This window comes from Sminthopsis crassicaudata, chromosome 4, assembly GCF_048593235.1.
Source record: "Sminthopsis crassicaudata isolate SCR6 chromosome 4, ASM4859323v1, whole genome shotgun sequence".
Classification (NCBI taxonomy): domain Eukaryota; kingdom Metazoa; phylum Chordata; class Mammalia; order Dasyuromorphia; family Dasyuridae; genus Sminthopsis; species Sminthopsis crassicaudata.
In genome coordinates this window covers 162628712-162645479 of record NC_133620.1, presented here as the reverse complement: position 1 = coordinate 162645479, position 16768 = coordinate 162628712, and the positions used below count along the sequence as shown (strand labels likewise).

Here is a 16768-nt window from a genome sequence, read left to right as displayed (position 1 = left end):
TCTGACGAAGATACAGAGTGATCTCATTTCCTTCTCTGGTTCATTTCACAAATGAAGAAACTAAGGCAAACAGGATTAAATGACTTATTCAGAATCATACAACTAGTAAGATTCTGAGGCCCAATTTGAACTCAGTCTTCCTGAGCATTCTATTTTCCCACCACTTAGTTACCCTTTAAGGACAAGAACTGGTTTTTTGCATCTTTTTTGTACCTCCAGTGATTAGCACAACACCTGGAACTTCAGTAAATGCTTTATAAATGTTTATTGAATTGAAGTATTTCCATATGCTTTGCAGCAGCACCCTAAGGATTATAGGACTTCTCTATCTGACTGACTTTCTGCTTAAATTTTCTAGATCTGCTAAATCACATTTTTGATCTGCTATGTCATATTAAGAGCAAAAGCATATTAAGAATGCTTTTCTATTTGTACATCCAGTATTTAATGCAGTGTTTTGTATGTAATAAATAATATTTTTATTCATTCATTTAAATGAAGTTTATCAATTATCTAAGACTTAATGAATTAATTCTATTATTGTCCCTTGCTTTCCTACCAATCATAAAGACAACCTAGTCTATTGGTATATTTCTTTTAGCTTGGCATAACATATGAACATCCAACTGAGCTTTGGATTGAAGGGTAGAGAGAGAACAGACAATTTTATATTTGGTAAACTTGCCAAGGCTTTTGGTTATTCTTTTTTGCCCATCTCATTGGTCCATTATGGCATCATTTTACTTATTTGATATAGCATAGCCCCTAAATGGAGACAACATCTCAGAAAATCAGAAATTATGCAGTGGACAGCACGCTAGACAGATTATGAGAAATATCTAGGCTTGAATTCCACTCTGACACTTACTGGCTATGTGACGTTGAAAAAGTCAAATAACATCTCCGAACCTCAGTTTCCTCACCTGGAAAATAAGAATAATAATATTCACACTTTTGTGGTGGTTGTTCAGTCATTCAGTCATGTTTGACTCTTGGTGACCCCATAGACCCTTCTATCCCCCATCTGTCCAAGTTTACATTCATTGCTTCTATCTTACTACATATTTATTTCATCCTCTACCATCCCCTTTTCTTTTTGCCATCAATTTTTCCAATGCCAAGGTCTTCTCTAACGAATTCTATCTTCTTATCATGTGGCCAAAATATTGAAGTTTCAGTTTCAGTATTTGACCTTCTAGTCTAGTGAATAGCCTGAATTAATTTCTTTAAATATTGACTAATTTGATTTTCTTGCTGTCCAAGGTATTCTCAAAAGTCTTCTCCAGGATCATAATTTAAAAACATTGATTTTTTGCAGCACAGCTATCCTTGTAGTCCAACTCTCACAGCCATACATTGCTCCTGGAAAAAGCTTTGGCTACTCAGCCCTTTGTCAGAATGGTAATAATATCTCTGCTGTCCAGATTTGCCATATCTTTCCTTCCAAGATGCAAGAGTCTTTTAATTTCATGGCTGAGATTGCCATCTACAGTGATCTTTGAGCCCAACAGTATAAAATCTGACACTACTTCCATTTCTTCTCTCTCTAGTTGCCAGGAAGTGATTGGACTAGTTGCCAAAATCTAAACAACAACAACGATAAAAAACCAATTAAGGGTTTTTTATGTTAAATTTTGAGCCACTTTTTACATTCTCCTTTTTTACTCTTATCAAGAGACTTCTCAATTCTGCTTCACGTTCTGCCATCAGAGTGGTATCATTTGCATGAAATTGTTGATATTTCATCCAGAAGCCTTAATTCTGGCTTTTAATTCCAATCTGGCATTTCACACATTACACTCTGTATATAATATCATCTGTTCTACTAACATCAAAGGTTGTTGTGAAAACCAATACAATAACATATAGCAAATGTTTTGTGTACTTTACAATGCTGCAGTCTGCCATGGGAAATAAAGCCAAACTTTCCTAACTCTTAATTCAATTATCTTTTCCATATGATAAAATGTTCTATCAATCCCACTTATTATTATTATTATTAGAAAGGCAGCATGCCATAGACAAAAAGTCAGCATTGGAGGAAGGAATTGCTCTGATACATTCTGGCTGTGTGACCCTGGGAAAATCCCTCTAAGTTGCAGGACAACTGCCAAACTACACTGGCAGAAATGTATGGGGGTTCCCTATACCAATACTATACTTCACTGGTATAGATCCTATCTTCCTTTTATTACTAAGTACCCTTTTTCCTTTACTATCTAAATTAAGGTTAAAATTTTCCCAGCTATTTAAGATCTGGGAAAAATTTAGCCTTCATTTTATCAATAAATCAATACATAAATTTGTGTTAAGCACTTACTATGTGCTGAGCGCTATGGTTAACACTCAGATCATAGATGTAGAGGAGAAAAGGACCTCAGAAGACATATCCAATTTCCTCAAGTAAACTGTTGAGGTTAAACTACTTAGCCAAATCTACAAAGTTGATAAACATCAGATGAATTGCATTCAGGTACTCTAACTTCAGATCCAGTCTTCTTTCCATTATTCTATGTTTCTTCTTATCATTAGCTTAGAATTCCCAAGTCTCTGCTATAGCATAATCAAAGCAAAGGCCAAACTTATCGATTTGGAATTTGGCATAAATTTCTATGTCCTTCATTATGTATCCTGGATTACTACCAGTAGTAAATGTCCTTAGATTTAGAAAGATACTTTCAAATATCCAATAGATGTTTCTCTCCTAATCAATATAGAAAGCAGTTCCTTCACAATGCTGAATAGAGGGTGATCCAGGAAAGGAATTGTGGTTTTGGTAAGATCAAAAGCAGGCCCTGGGTGGTACCATCTGTGGGCTGATCATTGCCTCCCTTCACTACCTTACTATTATCACCTTTTCTCCATCAGCATTGACAGTGATTAAAAAACATTAAAGAATTCAGGCAATATCAATGATTATAATTCTGTGTGGACATGTGTAGGAAAGAAAGGGGAGAAAGGAAGAAGGGAAGAGAGACAAGACAGAGAGAGAGAGAGAGAGAGAGAGAGAGAGAGAGAGAGAGAGAGAGAGAGAGAGAGAGAGAGAGGAGGGGAGAGAGGGAGAAAGGTAGAACAGATTATCTCATTTAGGCCCAGGAAAATTATTATTTTGCTCATATAAGGGTTCTTGAAAAACATTTAGGATTTGATCTCCTTCTCCTCAAATGACTCATTTTTTCAGGCTTATCCTTTGTATTTATCATATTTTCCTTTATATTATAGTTACTTGTGCACATATCTTCCTATTAGATTTGGCTTCTTCAGGGCAAGAAATATCCTAGTTCATCATGGTATTCTAACACTTAACATTGTGCTATGTGCTATGTAAATATTTTATAAATGTTTATTGAATTAAATTAGGACATTTTGGTCTGAGATAGCGAGGTGGCACAATGGGAGCATTAGACAACTAATGTAAAATTGTATACTTGTTTATATCTTTATTTTTGTAACACTAAGTTTCTAATGAAAACATTCCTATAAAACATTTTAAGTCTCTTTTTTTAAAAAAGAAACAAATTCAGTGTTAAGAGTATTCGTGTTAAGAGTATTCTAGCCCTGATTCATTTAATCTGACATATCAAAAAATCAATAATTATGTTATTATAATTTTAGGCATTTAAAATGAAGCAATTTGCATATAATATTTTAATCCATGTCTATAAAGCAGTATATTTTAAAAAATAAATTTTAAAAGATGGATGAATCACAATCTCCCTACTAGAAAAACAATTGAGTCCAAATTTTATTAAGGAATCATTCTTATTATCTTTGTTTAAAAGCACTGTCACCTTTGTTAATAATTTAATCAAGATAAAGAGGAAATGAAGAGAGATGAAAAGACATGAATTCAAGCATTACTTCTCTGCCTCTATAAGCCTACTGGGCAAATCTCTCAGTGTCCCAGGAAAATCTGTAAAACTATATCACAAAAAAAGGAGCAGATATTCACTATTCACTATTACCTAAATTAATGAAATCGTGGGTCTCATTTCCATCCCTAGAAGATTCATTCCCTTTTCTTCGTGGTGATAGGTTTATCACCAAACTAAACTTTAATCCATCTCCTAAGTAAACTGACATAATTCCTTAAAAGAATCATTGAATTTAAGAACTGAGCAAACTTTACAGATGGAAGATGCATAGAACTTAGATCCTAAAAAAATAGTACATATTATCTAATCCAATGGTCTCACTTCATAAATGAGCAGATGAAAACACAGCCTGGTTAAACAACTTGACTAAGGTCTCTCAGCCAATTACCAAAGAATTCCACTTTGTTTTGAAGTATATGTATCAACTTCTGAACAACTAAACAATCATCCTTAAGAAATTGTCAGGAGCCATGGCAATTGAATTCAAAACAATGTAAATCCCACAAAACATGAGTCACCCAAATGAGTCAGGAAATTAAAGTGCCAGACTGAGGTGGTGATTCATGAACCAAAACTCACATTTTCCAATCCCTGGGGGCAAGCTTACACAAAGTAGTGTAGCTTCTTAAGGAAAACTCAAAAGTTTTCAAGTTGGAATGTTACCTTAGTAATAATTTTATGACTATATTCCCAGAAGAGTTCAATTATAAACAAAGACATTACACAGGTTAGGACTTGTGTTTACTAAAGAAGGTAGAGAAGCCTGTGGATGTTCAGAAGTTCACACAAAACTGTAAATAAACAGCAATTCATGGAATAAGAAGAATCTAATTTTTGGAAAGAGTTCAACCTATGCCAGATCAGAAATCCCCTTTGCTACATCTCTGAAAACTGGCTATCTAGTCTCACTCATCCAGTTTAATAGTAAGGATTAGCTCCACTATCATTATTATTAATGACCTACTACTAAAAATATTCTACTGGGTTCCCTTCTAGTTATCTGCTAAAAAATATAACCTATGTTATACATACAAGTATTCCTTATCTTGGTTCACATCTATGCCTTTGATCTCTCATAATTCCAACACTGAGGATCTACCCACCATGGTCGTAGTCTTCTTCTAAGTGCTTACATTTCATGATCCCAACGTGGTACTAGATATATCCATGTTTTCTTTCACTGTGGACATATGATGAGCCTATCTTTTTTTCAGGTAATATTCAATCATTTTAGTAGTGTCCAACTCTTCTTTGAAGTTTTCTTGGCAAAGATACTGATATGGTTTGCCATTTCTTTCTCTGGTGCATTTTACTGATGAGGAAGGTAAGGAAATCAGTGTCAAGTAACTTTCCCAGAGTCATACAGTTAATAATAAGCATCTGAAACTAGGCTTGAACTCAGGAAGGTGAGATTTCCTAATTCTAAGCCTGGAATTCTATTCACTGTGCCACTTAACTGCCCCTTCCATGTAATACATTTCCTTGGAAATAGCCCCTGTTCAACTTCTTTAACTTGCTTCAGACAATGTTTCATATCCTTCTGTCCTTGACATCTTGCCATGAGCTCTACTGCTACTACATTTTCCCCACCTAAAATAGAGCTTTTCAATGACCAGATGTCTAGGGATCATGCTGGGGGGATTATTTATTTAAATTTGTAAATCTTGAGCCTGAGTTATCCTACTGATTAGTAAGAAAATACGAACCTACCTAACTTGCCATATCTAGTCAAGCAGAGACTATGCATCATAATTATCAACCCTAGATATCTTGCCATCTGCCCTGGCACACACCATTCCCCACCCCATCTCTCCACTTCTTGTCCTGAAAACAGTAACCAAATCAGTACAACTACTGCTGCTACAAATGGCTGCAAGACAAGTTACTTAACCTTAGTTTGCTCATCATTAAAATGAAATGACCTTTCATTGTCTTACAACTCTAAATCTATAATCCTATAGCCTATAAGCGCATTTTTTTGTCCTGTTCACTCACTCACCAATCATGGGATGTCCTGTCCCAAAGTCCTTTCTCTGACTTTCACTTCCCTACATGTATTTTCTCTTTGTATTAAAATATAAGCTCTTAGAGATCAGGAACTATCTCACTTTTGTCTCTGTATCTCCAGAACAATTAAAATATAAGCTCTTAGAGATCAGGAACTATCTCACTTTTGTCTCTGTATCTCCAGAACATAAAAAAAAATATCTGGAACATAATAAATATATTGATGAACTACAGATGAACATAACCTGAAGTAAGACAATGTCCATGTGAGTAAAGAGAACAGGACAGAACCCATTAAATAGAAGCAGAATCAGATTTGGCATTAGTTATGTGGTGGAGAAAGGAAGGAAAAGGAAGAAAATCCAGGATGTTAAATAATGCTAATATTAATGACTGTAACAATGATAGCTGGAATTTATAATATCTCTTTAAAGTTTCAAAGTGTTTTATTTACATTTCTTCATTTGAGGATTCAAAAACTGTACACTTGGGTGACAAGATAGATGGTGGTGCCCTCAAAAGATATTAGAGATATTTGGAGGAATGGGGAAACAGTTTTAAAGAGAAGATAATGAATTCTCTTATTGACCTGTTGAATTTGAAATGCCTATGGAATATATAGGAGGAGTCATACAGCAGATAATTGAAAGTCTTACTAGAGTCCAGAAGAGAGATTAGAATTGGAGTCATCTGCATAAACAAAATGTTGAAACCCATAGCATCTGTGAGGAGATCTTTAAGTAAACATGTAAATAGAGATAACAGAAGAGGACCCACCACAGACTTTTGGAAAATATCCAAATTGAGAAAGAGTACAGGACATAAACGATGATCTAGCAAAGGAAATAGAAGAGTGATTAGAAAGAGGAGAACCAAGATAGCTGAGTCATAGAAGCCAAGAAATAAAAAAAGTGTCCAAAAGGAGAGAGTGATCAGCAATACAAACAGTAACAAAACCGGGTAAAGAATAATAAAAACTGAGAAAAGGCCATCAGACTGAATAATTAGAAGGATATTGGGAACCTTAGAGAGACCAGTTTCAGAGGACCTGGTTGGTTAGTTGGTTGGTTGTTGTCCTTTGTACTCATAGAGGACCAAAATGAGCAGTAGTGGGTTAGAAATCATAGTATAAGTTGTTGAGAAGAGAGGGTAGTGGGAGTGGAACCAAGAAGGATTTACTTCTGGGAGTTGAGTAGAGAGAAAAGAACTATAGAATGATAGTCTGAGGTAATGGGTAATAATAAGTTTTAGTGAAGTTTTTTTATTTGTTTTTTAAGGATTGGGTATGCCTGAGTATAAATAAGGAAAGGTAGAAGGAGAAGGTGTGGAATTATTCACCTGGAGGAACACAAGTTGATAATAACAAGAACACAAGTAGAAAGGTTGGCCTGAGTGGGGAGAATGGCCACCTTTTCCTCTGAGAAAAGTAAAAGAGAAAATAATAAGTGAAAACTGGAAAGCAGGAGTGCTTTGATGAAGAACATCAGAGGCAAAAAAAGGATAGCAATTAGCAAAACTTTAATCTCTTACAAGAATAGGAGAACAGATTCCAGGAGGGAATAATCTCTAAATGTGGCCCTCATTATTCTGGCCTGGGTAATACAGAGGGGAATGACTTCTAGACATGTAACCATGCAGTAGCTTTCACACTCTGAACAAAGACTCAGGAGTTTAGGCAAAGAGCTAGCAGGCTAAAAAAGATGACCTTTCAATTGTACTTGTAACTAGGGAAATGAGTGTATTTCAGAATTCCCCAAAGCAAAGTGAGAATGAAGGGCAGGGATGTGAGAAACTTAACTCTGTACCAATCTAGCAAGAAGCTGCCAAGGAGGGCTTGCCCAGTCTCTAGAGTTTTTAAAAAGCCTTGATGTAGAAATACCTTGGGGAGCTGAGGGCCTACCAGTCAATTGGTTTTTATCAGTTCACAAAAATGAAGAGGAGCTCTGGGATACTGAAGTTGGGGGTGAAGATATTTATGAAGGAATCCTCTATTTTCTCAGTTAAATATAGTTGGATATGCCTGCTGAGAGAGAGAGAGATGTATGGGAAAGGCATTGGGAATTTGAGAAAAGTCTTTGAATAGCTTCTGAGGATTGTGGAATAGAGAGTTAATTATGAAAGAACAAATGTTTTTGGTGCAGTAGAGAAGGCTCATTTGATGTTAGAAGACATGATGTAATATCTGTGGATCCAGTAAGCAGAGCAGTGTGACTTCTTCAGTGATTTTCATCCGTTCAGGAATAGAAATGAAGAAGGGTCTTCAATTGAGGGCTGAAAAGCACTAGCATGGTTTGGAAGGGGTAAGAAGGGCAATGAATCAAAAGTATAGTTTTCAACTGGTCAGTTCTAGAATAGATTGAAAAGTTGTTGTAAAGCTGCAGTTTTCTTTTTACTAATGTCCAATCCTAAAAAAACAAGCAGCAAGCATCCTGAAATGATGTTTATTATTGCCGTGGGGCACTCACTGCAAATACTCCCACCAATGACTTTGCTTATCCAGGGAGAATCTAATAGCCAGTAAATAAGTCCATAAACATTTTTTAAGGGCCTACCATGTGTCAAGCACGGTACTAAGTCCTGGTTTCAAAGAAAGGCAAAAGATAATCATTGTTCTCAAGGAATAAACAGTCTAGTGGAGGAGACCACAAGTCAACAACTATGTACAAATAATATCTGTATAAATTAGAAATAATCAATAGAGGCAAGATAATAGCATTAAGAGAGATTAGAAAAGGCTTTTTCTAAAAGATGAAAAGTGGAACTTAAAGGATGCCAGAAGATAGAGGTGACAGGAGAATGGAATACAGCTGCTGAAAATGCCTATATTTGAGAGAAAGAGTAACAGCAAGACAATGTCTCTTAATTACAGAATGTGTGGAACAGGAATTTCTTATGGTATTAGAAATATAGGAGGAAGCCACATTATGAAGGTTTTTGAAAGCCAAACAGAGAATTTTCTATTTAATCCAAAAGATAACCGAAAGACATTGGAGTTTATTGAGTAGAGAAGATGAGTGACATGATTAGATATACACTTTAGGAAAATTACTTTGACCACTGAATGGAAGATGATCAGTGGTAGAGAGAAATTTGTGACTGGGAAACTAACTAGAAGGGTATTATAATTGTCAAGGATGGTAACAGTTTTAGAGAACAGAAAGGTGTCTATATTGAAATTGTGAAGGTAATAATCAACAGGACTTGGCAACAAATTGGGAAGTAGAGTTGGAAAAGAGTAAGGAGTTGAAGATGAAGATGACTAGATGCCTGAGAGGAGAGTAGTACCTTCAACAACAAAAAGGAAGTTAAGAGGGGGACAGTTTTGGGAGAAAAGGAAATAAGTTCAGTTTTAGACATGTTGAATTTATGATTCCTACAAGCATTTGAAAAGTCCAATGGCATTTGAAGATTCAAAACAAAAGGTCAGTATAGATGTTGGGGTTGAATAAGAAGTTTGAGAATCATCAGCAGAGAAATCATAATTGAATTCATACAAGCAGACAAGGTCATCAAATGAAATGACATAAAAAAGAAAATAGAGCCTTGGAGATACCTATGATTACCAGGATTCACCAGGAAGAAGATCCCACACAGGAAGGAGTGGTCAGACAGGTAGGAGGAGAATCAAGAGAGAGCAGTGTCACAAAAACTTAGAGAGGGGAAGTATGAAGAAAAGAGTGTGACTAACAGTGTCAAAGACTAAAGAAAGATAAAGAAAGGTACAGATTAAGAAAAAAAACATTAAATTTGGCAATTAAGAGATCGTCAGTAACAGTCATCCTTCTGTCTCCACTTATCATGAGACCATTAATATTAATATTAATATTGTTCAGTTCTTCCAATGACATAGTAATCTTTTATTATTAGACAAATATCTCACATTTAGAATATCAACAGTTAGCCTTATCTTTGCAAATAGTCTAAACTAAGATTCTTGGCTTTTTCTTCCTCCTTTTCTGTCATTTCATATTCACTGCCAGCCAGTCAATCAAAAATCATTTATCAAGCATCAGACAATGTGCAAAACCATGAAAAGTGGAGATTTATAGAAATTAGATATTTAAATTTTTTTTCTTTGCTTTATGGGTTGCCATGGACAGAAAATTCATCATCTAGTTCTGAGGTGGAAATTGTAGTGAATTGAAAATATGAAACTTTTCATCATTGGTTAGGCCACTAATTGGAAGATAATCTCAATATTTCCCCAATTGTAATCTTCGCATCATGAGAGAACCTATAAGGGCTTCCATCTTTGTTGGTACAATGTTCAGTAAACTCCAGACCCAATGAGGCAAATGAATAAGATTTTTGGTAAGATTCCCTCCTTAGAATAGAGAAATGCCTTTGCTAAATCAATACCACCAAGAAAATTATTTTAATATGAGAAACCTACTATAGAGACTTAGCAAAAATGATAATGTGAAGGATTCTAGATGAGCCAAGATACTTTGGGGCACATCTCGTAAAATATGAAAAAAACCTACAAATTAAGCAAAGACTCAATAGAAATCAAATTAAAACATCAGTGAATGCTTCTGTCTAGTTAATAAACTTTTGACATGGTTATGCTCATCCTTTAGGAAAATAACTTTGAAAATCAGGTGGATTGGAGAGGGGAGAGACTGGAGGAAGGAATATTTGCAATGGTACAAATAAATAGTGGATGAATATGAGTGACTCTATGAGTCAAGAGAAGGGGTTATATGTGATAGATGAAATGGAGATTTTTTTAAAATGGCAAGATTTGGCAATTGATTGTATATGTGAAGTGAATGAAAAAAAAAGACTGCGAACCTGTTTGACTAGAACAAGTGCCCGTGAAAGAAATAGGGAAGTTTGGAAGAGGAACATGTTTGTGGGGAAAGATATAAATGCCTACTCACCTTGTGCAATTAACTCTTCTCTTCCAAAGAACAAAAAGATTACTCACCTAACATGGCTCTAGAGTACAGAGCCTACCTCTGTAAAGCCACAAAAGTGACTGGGGGTGGGAAGGTGTGGGGGCTGTGGAGAATGTTGCCTGTACCAGCTGCTGCAGATATTTGGGTCAGGATAATCTATAACTAACCTGAGGGCCCATCACCTGCACAGACTGAGAAAGTCAGGGGTGGGAGGAATTAGAGTGTCATTTAGTTTTATTGAAGACAAGCCTACAATTGGATGGGGAGTGGGGTTTAGATAGGGAAGCTAGGTGGTGCAATGAATGGAGAACAAACCTGGGATCAGGATCAACCAATTTAAAATGTGGCCTCAGATGCTTACTATGTGACCCTGACCAAGCTACTTAATCCTGTTGCCTTAGTTTTCTCATAGCTAAAATGATCTAGAGAAGGAAATGGCAAACCAATAGCTTTGCAAATAAAACCCCAAATGGGATCATAAAGAGTCATACATGACTCAACAGCAATAAACAGAACTTGAATGGGACCCCTGCACTCACACTCCCATTGGCTAATCATTTGCCCCTTGGTGATCAACTCATAGCCCCCAATTTGGAGATCACTATGCCATGCTAGAGAAGGGTTCTAATCTGCAGGTGGAAGGAGTACACAAGTATAAATCTAAGGATGATTATAATAATTCTCACTTTCTCTGTTATCATTCATAACTTTTATCATTGTTTCCTTTTTTAAAAAGATCTCATACCCTTAGTTTTTACTTTACTAGGTTTTTCTGCTCAAATGAAGCTAAGTAAAGCACTTTGCAGACTTTATAGCAATCTATAAATGCCTGTTATTGGTATCACCAAGAGGCAGAATGGTGCAGTGGATAGAGAAATGGCCTTGAAGACCAAACCTAGGTTTATGTCCCACTTCTAATATATGCTGGCTTATATAAACCTAAGCTATAACCCCCAGTGAATTCACAAGTCCAGTCCTTATCCCTATTATTGTCTGATGTCTCATGGTCAGCTGCTTATCTAATAAGAGACTCAATTTCTTTTCTGCTATAATTACAAGAACCAAAACCTTTTGATTTATGTTCCTCTCCTTAACTGTTCTTGTTTTTAACTATTCATTCTTAAATGCTTAGAGACAAGATAGGATCATTTCCCACAGAAGCTATAAAATCTAACAACCTAATTCTTTTAACTGTTCGCTATAAAAAAGGTTCAAAAGATGCCCATTTCCCTGAATCTGTAATATACAAGTCCTATTGAGTAGAATTGTAGTGAGCCTGCTTTTAAAAATTCATTTCTAACATAATGCACTTATAAAATTGAGTTTTTTTATTAGAGTTACTCAAATGGTAATTAGTTCTAAATTGGGAATAGGCACTGGTGACTATTGAGAAATATAGTTATATAGTAATGAAGCCATTCTGGAAGGAGTTTCATTGGTGAACAAAAGAAAATTTCCTATAATTAACATTCAATCAGTGCCAAACGGAAAAATGAGCTATTTAGAATAGTAGAACAGTAGTTGCCTAATAAGTATTTGTTCACTTGTCTATACCTGTTATCATGATGCCTATGGAATCCAGATTGTGGGACCACCCAAAAGAAAAGAGCTCACAAAGAAGTTAATGCTTTTACTACTGGAAAATACATCTCTCTTTGAATGCAGTCCCAGAGCAGCCTTATACCAAAGCTACTCTTTGAATAGTGTTACAGAACAGAACCAGCATATTATAAAAGGAAGCCTTTGAATTGAGAACTAAAATGTTTTTAGAAAGCTATCTTCCCACATCCAAACCTCTAACAGAAGAATAGGGCTCTTTAAGCAAAGTACTATGTCCATTTTTAAAGGAGCAATCTGATCCTCCACTGAATTCACAAGAGCCTAAAAGAAGGCCTTAGACTGAGCCAAGTTCCTAATTGACTGGAATTTGGGACAAATTGATTGACTAGAAATTTATCAATCAATAAAAATTGGGCCTTTATTGTATTTCTATCAAGTTTATATTTACCACTTTTCATTTTAAATAGTGTATGTCTGACCAGATGAGATCAAAGACAAGATCCCTTTGTGTAATCATCTGATTAAAGATTTAAAGATTTAAAATTGATGTAACAGGACCCTTGTATATGCCCATATTTCCTAAGAGGAAGGCATCCACAGCAGACATACCAGGGACTTTTCCTCTGAACAAAGGTATTCTGTTTTGGTCTACACATAGTAGGGAGCCTTTTTCCATTGGTCAAATAATCAGAACTGATTATGTCTTTAATCTATCTCATTGAAGCAAAATATTTCTCTTTCTGGTGAAATTCTGGAATGAAGATCAGTAGGAGCACCACCTGGGTAGATAGGAACTTTCCCCTCCATTTTGGCCCTCTGGTCCCAAAAATGGGATAGAGGCTCTTTTGCCCTTTTTAATCACAGGTACAAAAAGTGGTGTCTCATATCCAGGATCTTGGAACCCAGGATTCCAGGCCAGATGTTACAACCAGCCTATAAGGAAGCCCTGAGAATCTTGAGCCCTGGGATAAAAATCCAAGCGGAAACTTTGGACTTGAAATTTGGTAGGACTGGATGCTATATAGGAGCTGAAATAAACTGCCAGCCTACTCTGCTTCCTCTTCCAGAAATAAAAATGATATAGGATAGATTATGCACCCAAAGTGTGAGGGGGGAGTATTTATATGTTTTTGTCATTCTTTTGAATTAATTAATTCTTTATAAAAGCTAATCTGATTGTTAGTGATTAAATGGAATGTGTTTCATGGATCTCTAGAATTAAGGGAACAAAATTGGAGATTTGAGTCAATGGCAGAGAGAAGAGATATCCCCAACTCACTAAAAATATCAGAAAACCCTGGCAAAATGATGATATGGAACATACTTGGCCTTCAGGTAGTAGAGGGAGGACAAAGCAATCATTTTTATATAAGTAATGTACAGATCAGTCATTGGGAGGAAAGTTAAAGATTTTTAAAACATTCTAATTACAACTTTCAATCAAACTTGCCTCTTGTAAAAGTATGAATGGGACTTTTAAAGGAAAGTAATGTTATAAAGTTCCATGAAAGAGCTGAATGAGTGGTGGACTATGTATGTATTTTTCCCCTTTTGGAGTGATAAGGAAAAGAAATGTGTGATAAAAAGAGAAAAGGAAGTCTTTTTGCAAAAGGATGAAAACAGAAGCCAAACTATCTTTCCTTCTCTCTTTATCTTATAGAGGACATCATAGCCTCTAAATAATGGCTTTATGGGATAGCTGGGAATTCAATCTATATGCAATATCTCTGAGATCAGTTGGGGCATCCCTCCTTCCCCACCCATCAATGTTTTGATTCTCACCTTCACTCAGCTCTCAAAATGCCATCCTTCTAATGTCACATGGCCATCAAGTCCCCCTCTTGGTTCCTTCCTTCCTCCCAAATATAACCATGAACATCCTGACTTGGGGACCAATGCCTTGAAAGAGGTCCAAACAGGATCACTGCAAAAAAGGTAAAGGAGAGATTTTGAGACAAAGGAAACTCACCACTAGCCATCCTGACCATTTCAGTGACATCTGTAAGCTTCCTCCTAATCCTAGTCCCTCAACAGCTTCCATTCTCTTATGTATATCTTTTCCATTGCATTTTATTGCATCTTCATTTTGTGTGTTACAATGAGAATATCATTGCAATTAAGCAGAAGAAAGGAGCTTAAATCCTGCTCTACAATTTCCTTTCCCCATTCTGAGCCTCAGATTTTCATCTGTAAAATGAAACTCAGAAAGATGATCTCCAAAACCACTTTCAGATCTAGACCTAGGAGCCTAGGTCTCTTCCTCTCATACTCCTTCCACCCTCTGGTACTAATTTCCTCCCGAGGATACCACATTTCTTATGTCTCACAACTTTTGACACTCAGGCCACCGTGGCAGTATCAATTCAGTGTCTTAAAAAAAAAATCCCTGACCCCTTCAAACTGGCCTTGGAGTTTCTCAGCATCTTCAACTCTCATTGATCTCTCTCTCTCTCCAATCTATTTTATCCATAAACATGAGTAATCATATATTAGACTTCATGAACTTGACCCCAAGTGAATTTGGCCCAGATGCTGGGATTTCTAGTTATACACCTGTGATGAGAGCCTAAAAACTCAATCTACAACCATTCTTTCTCATCTATTAGAGGATCCCAGGCATATACAATGCCGAATTACTACAACAAGGCTTACCTACTTCCATGGTAACCTACAAATCATGTTTGTGGCTGCCATGTGGCCAACCAATAACTATTTGTTGTAAATGATAATAATAATTGTTATAACCAGAATTTATCTAGCATTTAATCAAAGTATTTTATAAACAATAAAATAAAAATGATAAAATATAAATTAATTTTATTCTCCCACAGTCTTGGGAAATAGATATTATTATTATTATTATTGTTATTATTTTACAAATGGATAAAGTGAGGCACAGAAGTTAAGTGACTTGCCTAGGATCATAGAGCTAGTAAATATTTTTCTGAAGAGATCATAAATTCCCAAGTGACAGGAATTATAGCTTATATTTCTTTTTGTTTCCCTACTCCCAGTACCATTAACTAGTTGTGTGATCCTGGGCAACCTGTACATTATTACCATGGGAGCAGATAGTTTAATTTTTCTCACTTCGAAGGATTACACTTTGTTTTAAGGACCAATAATCTTCTTTTAAGAGACATTTTTTGACTAACCTATACGTCTGGGTGAGATTAATAGTTCATTTTATCTACAGTTTTTATAGTTCATTTGTAGTCATTTGTCTTTTGATTCCTAATCTGGTGATTTGATTAAAAAAAAAAATCAAAGTAGAATTTGGTCATTTCTGATCAATCTTTGTAGTGACTCAGTCCTCTGAGAAAATGCAGATCATCCTGATTAAGTTAAATGAGTGTCTCCATAAATAAAATTTGCCAGAAACATACTACTTATGTCAGATGACTTATTTAAATAAAACCAGGGGACCCTGGAAAACAGGATGCCTTTATCCTGTGTGATTAAGTCCCTAAATTTTGGACAGAATAAATGACATCAACTAAAATGGTAATGGATGCCTTATCTATCCATAATTAGGATGAGGGAAGGTGCTATTGAGTGTCATTAAAATAAAATACATAAATTGAAAACTCCTTGACTACATTAATTTATTCATTTCTTATGTTACTCCATGTTTAACAAATATTTGTTGAATCAGATTGGATTTTTCCCTAAAAAAGAGGGAGGTATAAAGAGGGGAAGAATAGGGAGAGAAGGAAAAGGAAGGGGAGGGGAGGAAAAGGAAAAGACAACATTAGAAATAGTTTTATCAATGGAAATGACATTACAGAAGATGTGATCTTCTTGCCATTACACTTTAATGTCCTCTTGGTTTTCCAGCTGATTTGAAGCTAAGACCTTCCATCCATATTATTATTAGACTGAGAGCTCCTAGAGAATAGGAATGTAACTGCCTTGTTTTCCTATTTGTATCCTGAGTAGCACATGATATGTACTTAATAAATGATTTATCATTTATTTATCTATTCCCTGGGGAGGGATGACATTCTTCTCCCCTTTAGTGTGTTTGTGTGTTTCTGTGTGTGTGTGTGTGTGTGTGTGTGTGTGTGTGTGTGTGTGTGTTTAATGTCTAGAATATATGAAATAAACCTCTACTATCATGTTGGTTGAAATATTTTCTGATTTAGCACTTTTTTCCATTCATTGACTCCACTTCTCTTCTCATTTGACCCTTTGCATTCTGTTTTCCATCCTCATTACTCAAATGATTTTCTCTCTTCAAAATTATACATGTTCTCTTAATTATCCACTCTGATAATCTCTTCTCAGTCTTTTTTCCTTCTTGACCCACCTACAATGCTTGGCATTCTTGACTATCATCTCCAACTGGCTATTCTCTCTCTGATATTGCTTTTTTCTTGAGTCTTCTGTTGCCTGTATAACCCACTTCTCTGACTTTCTTTTCTT

The 16768-nt window shown here is 35.7% G+C and overlaps 1 long non-coding RNA gene across 2 annotated transcripts in view; it reads right to left on the bottom strand.

The window, feature by feature from the left end:
* Positions 1-16768, bottom strand: part of LOC141541150 (uncharacterized) — a 154192-nt gene that overhangs the window by 36998 nt on the left and 100426 nt on the right. Inside the window, exons 1-2 of one of the 2 annotated variants that reach the window (XR_012481672.1) lie at positions 4979-5217; positions 869-923 (exon numbers count right to left, since the gene is read on the bottom strand). This is a non-coding gene — a long non-coding RNA (uncharacterized LOC141541150). Of the gene's footprint in view, positions 1-868; positions 924-4978; positions 5218-14125; positions 14268-16768 lie in introns of those variants that run through there. The other variant, XR_012481673.1, reaches the window with a different exon arrangement.